At 37.2% G+C, this 8,909-nt stretch overlaps 1 pseudogene; it reads right to left on the bottom strand.

The window, feature by feature from the left end:
• Positions 1-4,186: 4,186 nt before the first annotated feature.
• On the bottom strand, positions 4,187-5,916 carry LOC103255200 (annotated as a pseudogene).
• Between the last annotated feature and the right edge of the window lie 2,993 nt (positions 5,917-8,909).

Genomic DNA, 8,909 nt, shown 5'->3' with positions numbered 1-8,909 from the left:
GCATCCAACAGAAAGACAAATTCAAACTTAATAACTAGAAAATAATGCACATATTAATGGAACTCTCTAAAATAGGCAGCAAGGGTTAATTATATTGAATTAACATACAGCAAAGCTTTCTGTAAAACCCGAATGGCTTGTTGATATACTGCCAAATACACAATCTGCTCAAAAATCTCTCTGATCTTTTGCCTCTAAATGCTCTATAAAAATTTCAAATCTACATTGGTTCTATTCTTTTATTCTCTAGTCTCCTTCCTTTTAACTTTCAAGTTAATTCTTTCCACAAGTACCACCTTACCTGTATCAGTTAGGATGCTTTCAGCTGCAAGTAAGTCAATACATATTCAAACAAAAGACACATGAATAATGAGGAATTTATATCTTCCTATATAGGAAGGGTAGAAGCAAGCTGTGTCCATCAGGGTAGTTATTTGGAAGCTCAACAATATGAGGTCTTCAATTTGGTTGTTCTGCAATTCTTTTTGTTTTCCTTTTATGGCAGTGAGACGGCTTAACAATTCCAAATATCACATTCTTACCCCAAAACATTCAAAGGTAGGAAGAGAAATCTCTTACTAGTGCTCCTTTTTAAAAAGACTGAAGAACATTTTTCCAGAAACACCTATTGATATTCTAATGTTTCATTGGTTATAATTTTGTCACAGGCTCATGCATGAATCAGTCACAGGCAAGAGGAACAGAATAACTATTATTAGCTGATCTAATCAAGACTCACCCCATGAGATGGGAGAAGAGCTTACAGAATAACAGACAAAAAGCTGGTTTGTTTAGAAAGAAGTGGAGGCATATTTTTAAGTAGAAGTCAATAGTAGCTAGTACCTGCTCTTCCCACTCAGCTTCTCTCCCTTACTGTTGCCATATCCTCACTACTTATTATTTTCAGTCAGCACTGCAAAAGACCATACAAGCAAGCAAAATCTTCTGTACAAAGACAAGGAAAAACAAAGTTACAAACAACTATACGTTAATTTTTACTATACCCTATATGTACATATATCATGGAAAATATTTAGCACTAATATTCTATTGTCATATTGCTTCTATAGTCTGCTGTTTTTCTCTTAATAGTAGTAGTATGCTTATGAAGACATTGAAATAAATAGATTCCAAAGAGGTCATTTTCACTGATTAAGTGGCACTTACTTTTATGACTATCAAAATTTTTAACTACTTGTATATTTTCCTGGGTGTTCTTTGCCTATTTTTTTCAAGTTTGTTACTTACTTATGCAAGACCTCTAATAAAGTAGAGATAGCAATAATTTTTTAGCGTATGTATTGTGACTATTTTCTTAGTTTTATCGGTTGACTTACAAACTCGTTATAGTTGCATTTTTTTCACATGGAAAGGATTGTAATTTTCACATCGTTTTTCATCAAGTTTTCCTTTTTAGAGCCCATCTTTCTTAAAATGCACTACTCTTTCCCTCCCCAAGTCATATGTAGTTTCTTTATCTGTAGATAGATAGATAGATAGATAGATAGATAGATAGATAGATAGATGAGATAGATAGATATCCATAATAGCATACTTTAAAGGCATTGGCCTAGAGCCAGTTTGCCTAGATTCAAACATTAGTCTGCCAAGGGTTACTTTGGACAATTTAATGAAGTCTTTGTAACAATACATATACACTTAGAACCCAACATATACACTTAGAATACTTGGCTATTCTTATTATTTTTGTTATAAATATTTACATTTTTGAAGTTTCAATCCATTTGTATTTAATTTTATGCACATGTACAACAAAGAGAGTTAACTTTTAAATTTTCAAATAGTTAGTTATTCCAAAGCCATTTAAGTCTAATAACAATTATTTTTCTGCTGATTTGAAATGTAGCCTTTACCATGCTACATTTTTTAACTGATTTGTGTGTTCCTGGGCTTTCAACTTTGTCACATTTCCTTGTATTTCTTGCAGTTTCACCTTTGTTTTAATACTATGCTTCTTGGTTCAAAAATTCTTAAGCCTGAGTGTGGACATTGACATTTTTAAAAATTTCTTTCCTGCTTTCTCTCTTTGAAAAGTTTTATCTTGGCGATCAATATTTTCTAATATTAATAATATAATTCATATTTTTATTGTTGACATTTTCCTCATGTCTTTGTACTGGTTTCAGTTTTTTACCTTCCACATGTCTGAAACATCTTGCTCTAGCTAGATTTATTATACATAGCTTAAAGTTGGGTTTTATTACCTAATCTGTTTATTTTAATAAATAGAGATATATATCGCATTTCAGAATACTTAGATATTTTATGTTTTTTCTTTTAAATGTTCTGTTTCCAATTCTTTTTTTCTTTTTTGAGTTGGAGTCTCACTCTGTCACCCAGACTGGAGTGCAGTGGCCGCTCCCGGCCACCGCAGCCTCAACCTGCTGGTCTCCGGCGATCCTTCCGCCTCAGCCTTCCAGGTAGCCAGAATTACAGGCATGTGCTACCACGCCCAGCTGATTTTTTTTGATTTATTGTAGAGATGAGGTCTCGCTGCCCAGGCGGGTCTCAAACCCACGGGCTCAGGCAATCCACTCACCTCAGCCACCCAAAGGCGCGGGATTACAGGCTAAGCCACTGAGCCTGGCTCTGTTTCCAATTCTTTCTTGTCTTTTCTTTAGTAAATGAAGCTCTTTGTTTTGTCTTCTGTGTATTTGTATGGGCATGTTTACCATGAAAGCTCAGCAAGGTCCCTATCTGATTTCAGTTATTCTGGCTATATCACTAATTTCATACAATATGTTAAAAATCCTATAACTTTAGTCACCAATTTTGGTAATGATGATTGACATATCTTCACTATGAATAATGGGATATGAGCATGTTCTCTGGATTTTCACCCCAGTCCTAGTAATCAACAGCCAGCAGAGTGGCTCAGCCTGTAATCCCAGCATTTTGGGAGACCGAGGCAAGTGGATTGTCTGAGCCCACTGGTTTGAGACCAGCCCTGGCAACTTGGTGAGACCTCGTCTCTACAATAAAGAAAAACAATTAGTCAGGCGTGGTAGTGCGAGCCTGTATTTCCAGCTACTTGGAAGGCTGGAGCCCAGCAGATCGACATTGGGGTGACCGTGAGTGTGCCACTGCACTCCAGTCTGGGTGACAGAGTGAGACTCCAACTCAAAAGAAAAAAAAGAAAGAAAAAAAAAGCCAGCGAAGCAAAGGTTGGCCACACTTCTGAGCTCTAGCACAGAGCATCTTTAGAAGTATAAGCAGTATCTCTGATAACCAGAAAATAATCACCCCTGTCCACCTAAATATTTTTTCTTCAAGGAGAAAGAGTGACCCAAGAATGAGAAATTTGTGCATCCTAAAAAACATTCTATTGTACTTGTAATCATCTCTGTGATTCTCGAGATTAGTAGAAGGGGGCAATGAAAGCAGGTGGAGTGCTAGAAATGATTACAGTGCTCACTGGCTTACAAAGCCTGAGGTGCGCTGGGAACAACTAGGTAGCAGAATGAAGCTGAGGTATGGTTTCACTTCTCTAACCAGCACCTCCAGTTTGCCTGGCAGCCCACCACTCAAGAACCCTGGTGTTGAGGGCACAGCAGGGGCTCCCTGTTATTCATTCAGACAAGAGTACATTTTTCTGATATAAGCAAATTATTAGTTGGCCAGTCTCTCCCTCCATCTGATTTCCTTTAACCTACATCTTGCTGAATTTTCATTTCACATACATTTTTTTAATAGATAAAGCACATTTATGGCTTAGATCTTAAATCATATTTATAGATGAGGAAAAGTTCTTGGTGCAAATATATAGCAGTGAATCTACTACTGCCGGAAGCAATGCTTGTACAACATGCGTTCTAAACCTAAGGAGTAGAGACTTCAGGGCGGAGAATACCATACACATCACCTCTAGAGTAGAGCACAGAAGCCAGAGAAAGAGCAAGAGATGCTGAAGTTCTTTCCCTCATCCAATGCTACAGAACCCACTGAAAGCCGTGTTACGTTGAGAAGACTTATGGGTGAGTTCCTGATCATATAGAGTAAAACTCTCTCCCATTGCTAATGATCAGGTCAAGGACATTAGCCACAGTAGGGCATCCATTGAGAAATACATAGCAATATTGCAAGAGAGGGGAACCTGTTTCTTCAAATGGCAGGAGCTTTTGTGTCATAGCAGTAGAGCAGGGGATGAACACCACCACCCAAAGGCTTAGTCCAACAACTGCCTGTTGACATTTGTATCAAACAAGACTCCCGAGACTTCCAGCATCACCTGCTGAGGTATAAGGTCCAGTGCACTTTCCAGGGTGTTGGAAATCTTGATTTTATGATATCCATTGTAGATCTTCACTCCACCAGCTATGGCCTCAGTCAGGTAGGACTCATGGTCAATTTAGACATCAACATCATTCTTGGTGTCAATTTTGTACATCAGGATCACCTTCTGCATGGCAGCTTTAACAGAGGCAAATCTTGATTCCTGCAATGAACGATCATCCAAAGCTCCAACCATTGATTCAAACCCTGAAGGACCATTCCATACAGCAGCACTTGGTACCTGGTTGTATCTTTCACTGCCGGGAGCCGCAATCACTAGTAAAAGTAAGGTAAAAGGGACCTGAAAACAGGAAAAACGCCAGCTGGGAGCAAGGCCCCAGTAAAATACGGCCATGACGGAGGCAAAGCCCCTTGGATCCTGTTGACAGACCTTCCCTAACTTTGAAGGATTGCGTGCATAGGCTTGAGAATGTTCCCTCTTTAATTGAGATAATAGATGTGCAAATGGATGATGGCATTTGACAGCAAAAATTATACATAGGCATAATGGAGGTGAGATTGCAGCAAAAATGGTGCCCCTTAGGGTGTGCAAGGATGTTGTTCAGTAAACAGCAGGAGGCTGAGAAGAACGAGTCGGCCACTTCCTCATAAACAGCAGACCCCAGCTGAGAGCTGGTGGAAAACAACCATTTGAGATAAAAAAATAGGTTAAGTTATTTTAGGATTAAATAAGTAGTTTAATGAAGATAGAATTTAGAATATTAATAATAAGATAGTAAGATAAGATAAACTAGTAAGATAAGAGATATATAATAGTGTAAGTGATAGTTAAGAAAATATAGAGACATAAGGATAGAAATAAGATTAGTAGAAATAAATATATAGTAGCAAGTAATTTAAATAAGACTTAGTGTTAAGGTTTAGCTTTATAGGGTAAGGATATTGTAGGCCTATAATAGTAAATAGTTATGAGAAAGTTAGGAAGAAAACCAGGACATTCATAAATGTTTGACAAGAAAAACACCATCTGTGGTTGAAATTGTTAAAGGTCAACCTTATTGTGAGTGCAAAAAGGATGTACGTGGGCGTTTGGTTAGCAACATAAGATATATTTGTGGGTGCAGGGCCGAGTAGAAAACCTATATAAGCTTGTGAAAAATAGATAAAAATTGGCAGAGTCTTGAGCTCTCCCAGGAAGAGGATTCCTGTCGTTTTCATCTTTTCTTTTTTGCCACTTCCCGATTCCCCATCTCAAGCCCTGACTCTCTCCTGGAGCTGGACTCCAGCATTTCACCACCTTGCTGAGTCTTTGTTTTGCTTCATTTAGTAAGTCTGTGATAAGGTCATCTCTTGTTCCCAGGACTTTGAGCCTTGCTTGAGTCATCAAATCAAATCAGACATCTGAATTTTCTTTGTCTGCTCAATCTGCTTTATTTTTCTTCTCATAGTATTCCATAATCTCTAGACTTTGGGATTACACAAGCCAACCTTTCTCAATGTTGAACTTTTCTTCTGCCTTTGCATCTATTACTTTGGCTTTCTCATTGGCTTCTTGTTCAAAGAAAGCCATCACATGCATAATCTGCTTTTGGATGTTAGCATCACTGGTAGAAGAAATGCTAGGCTGGCCAGCAACAGGTTCAAACTTGGGTTTGGAGGGAGCTGTGGAAGGAATGAGGAAGAGGAACCATCTTGCTGAAATTATTACAATCTTCTGGCAAGTGAATCAAACCGTTACTTCTTCCCAAAGATTATACATCCTTCCTATTTTGAAATGTTTGAGGATTTCGATGAGGATTTAGAAGCAGGTAGAATTAAACACATCCATTTAATTTATCATATAGGCCCCATAAGCCTTTTATAAAGACGATAATAACAATGACAAAAGACCTTTGAGATCATGATTCTAAATTGGGATATTACATAGTAGGTAGACTGCATTTTTGTGCAAGTTAGATAAGGTGCCTCCTGTGGACTTCCATTAGGAAGAGTCCCTCATCTGCCACCTCATTGTACCACTACCATCCTGCCAGACACACCAGAAAAGCAGTTTATAATCCTGACACTCTGGGAGCACAGAGAATCAGTGTAAAGGAAAGTGGTGCTGCTTCCTATGGACAGAGTAAGGGCTTGGCAACCAGAGCTTGGGCAGGATTTCAGCTTCTACTCACCCTTCATCTGGGCCTCTCTATATAATGCACAAAGAAACACCTCAAGAAGGCTGCTGAGGTCCTTTCAGTTCAGTTTTCCAGCTCAGGTCCTAGAGTGCTGAGTTGCGACTTGGCTCGTTTTATGCCTAGACTGTGTATGGTATTTTACTCCAACTGGGTCTGAATCTACAGATTCATTTACTGTCCAACTCTATCAGGTATTTGCCTTAGGACTGGCTGAACACAAAGGTAAGAAGAGTTAAAAGGATTGCATTTGAGAGTAAATAAGGCTTTATTTGTTCTTATGATGTTTTGTATCTCAAAGGAAGCAATTTACTTGGCAAGTGAATACTCAATTCCCCTCTCTAATTGGCAGGGTGATTTAAATGAGAAACACTAGGCTACCTTCATGAGGAAAAGGTTTGGGGACAAAAAGAGATATTTTACTGGGTGAGCACAGTCCTGACAGAGGAAACAGTTTCACATTAGAACAAATACACCTTGAAAGTGACCTCGAAACAAACAGAAATGAAGACGACAGGAACAGAGGAACAGGAGAGTCGAGAGGGATGCAAGATTCTCTCAAATACGTTACATTGATAGTCATTGACAAGTGTTGTCAGAAGTCATTATAAACCAATTATTATCATTTAAAGTGTTTTTGAGCTTAACAAACTTAGATGCAAAGTATCCTTTGTCAGAAAAGGGTAGAGTTTAATTTAGTAAATTATACTGCAAAGTACAAGATTGGAAGTAAAAAAAGTTACATTCTAGATACACACACACACACACACACACGAAGAAGGCACTAAAATAATCATCTCCAAATCCCTTTGATATTACCAGGCAAAAGCCACTGGTACAGCATAAAGCACTGTTTTCGTGATGGGTACTCATATACTATCTTAGAATTTATTAGCAACTGAACCATATGTAGTAGTGAATATATTTTTAAAAAGAAACTCAAGAAAATGCTTCTTTTGAATCTTCTACCTGTTTTGAAAATGTCACATAGTCTTATTTCTTTCTCAATACTTCTACCACCATGGGAGGATATAGGAGAGGGAAACTGTGGGACTTATTAAAACACACACACACACACACACACACACACACACACACACACACACACAACTTGTCCTTAGGACTTTTATTAAGACCTCAGAGAAATGAAACATCTTTAAATATGTTATAGAACCAGATACAAGCTTAAATACAGTTTGTTAGGAGATATTTAAAATGTGATTCATCCACTATTTATCTCTTAGTCTTCTCTGCAGGGACCTGTCACTGACAAGGAACAATCTGGAAGGTATTCAGAGTCTGACACCTCTGCTGTAAACATTTCAGATTAAAGTCCCTGGTGCTGGTTCAGAAAAGTGTTTGATCTTCCCAGTGGCCAGCTTCTTCACTTCAAGAACAGAAATTGGTGGTAGGTTACTGAAGTAAAACATTTTTAGAGCAATAAAAATAAATTTAGATATGTATGTATGGTATAAAAAAAAAAGAAAATTTTAGGGAATCTAGCTAAATAGGTATGGCTACTTCTTTAACAGTTATACTTTAAATATAGATGTATCTAGTCATTTTCTCTAGAGCATCTTAAATTTAAACAAGAGCTCCTATATGTAACAAGTAAAACAAATCAGTTTATCTTAGTGAAAATAAAATAATGACATTAGATTCTTCTTAGCTCCTCTTTTTGATAAGTGTTCAGTACTATCTTTTTCTAGAAGACTCTCTTAAGGGTAGGGCAAACACCACTAACTCTTCCTATTCAAAATACCTCATAGCTGAGATTATTAAGTAGGAACAAAAAAAAGAATCTTGTGTATTTCAAAGCAAGCACATAATTACATTCAATTTAGTCTCTGTTTTCCATTTTGTACTTTCTAGGAATATTATGTTTTTTAAAAATAATTAGATTACAAGTTACAATATAATATTTTAATTAAAATGAAAGGTATTAATAGTTTTGTTAGTCTTCTTTTGGTGGTACTAAAGGTTTTAATTATAAAAGATTCATAAACAGCTACTTTCTGCCTTTACTTATACTTGAGCTGTGTTTTTTTATATTGCCTTTCATCACAGAATAATTCATTCAATATGGATTTTTCTCTGATAATATATTTAGAAAACAAAACTGCATATCCATGAAGGCAGTCTGCTTTACTATCTGTCTGACTTTCTCTTTTATTTATCATTGTTTACCCAGTGCCTAGAATGGTTCTTTGTGTCTAGAAGGTCCCAATAAATATTATTCAACAGTAAAGGGATGAAAGAATGGAGTCACTCTTACATTTATTCTAAAGAGCTTGCCTAATTTCTGGTGTCACTCACCCAGTAATTACTGGGCATCCACATACAAAGTGATAATTCTAGAACTTCAGTGGCAAAGAAGTCATGGTGCCTTCATGGAACTTGGGTCCCTAGTGGTCCTAGAGAAAGATAATTTGACAAGCAACGGTGGGCGATATGACTTAAGCCTATAATCTCAGAACTTTG

Source organism: Carlito syrichta, unplaced genomic scaffold (genome assembly GCF_000164805.1).
Source record: "Carlito syrichta isolate Samal-C Ts95f unplaced genomic scaffold, Tarsius_syrichta-2.0.1 Scaffold73452, whole genome shotgun sequence".
Classification (NCBI taxonomy): Eukaryota; Metazoa; Chordata; class Mammalia; order Primates; family Tarsiidae; genus Carlito; species Carlito syrichta.
This window is presented reverse-complemented; position numbering and strand designations above follow the sequence as displayed.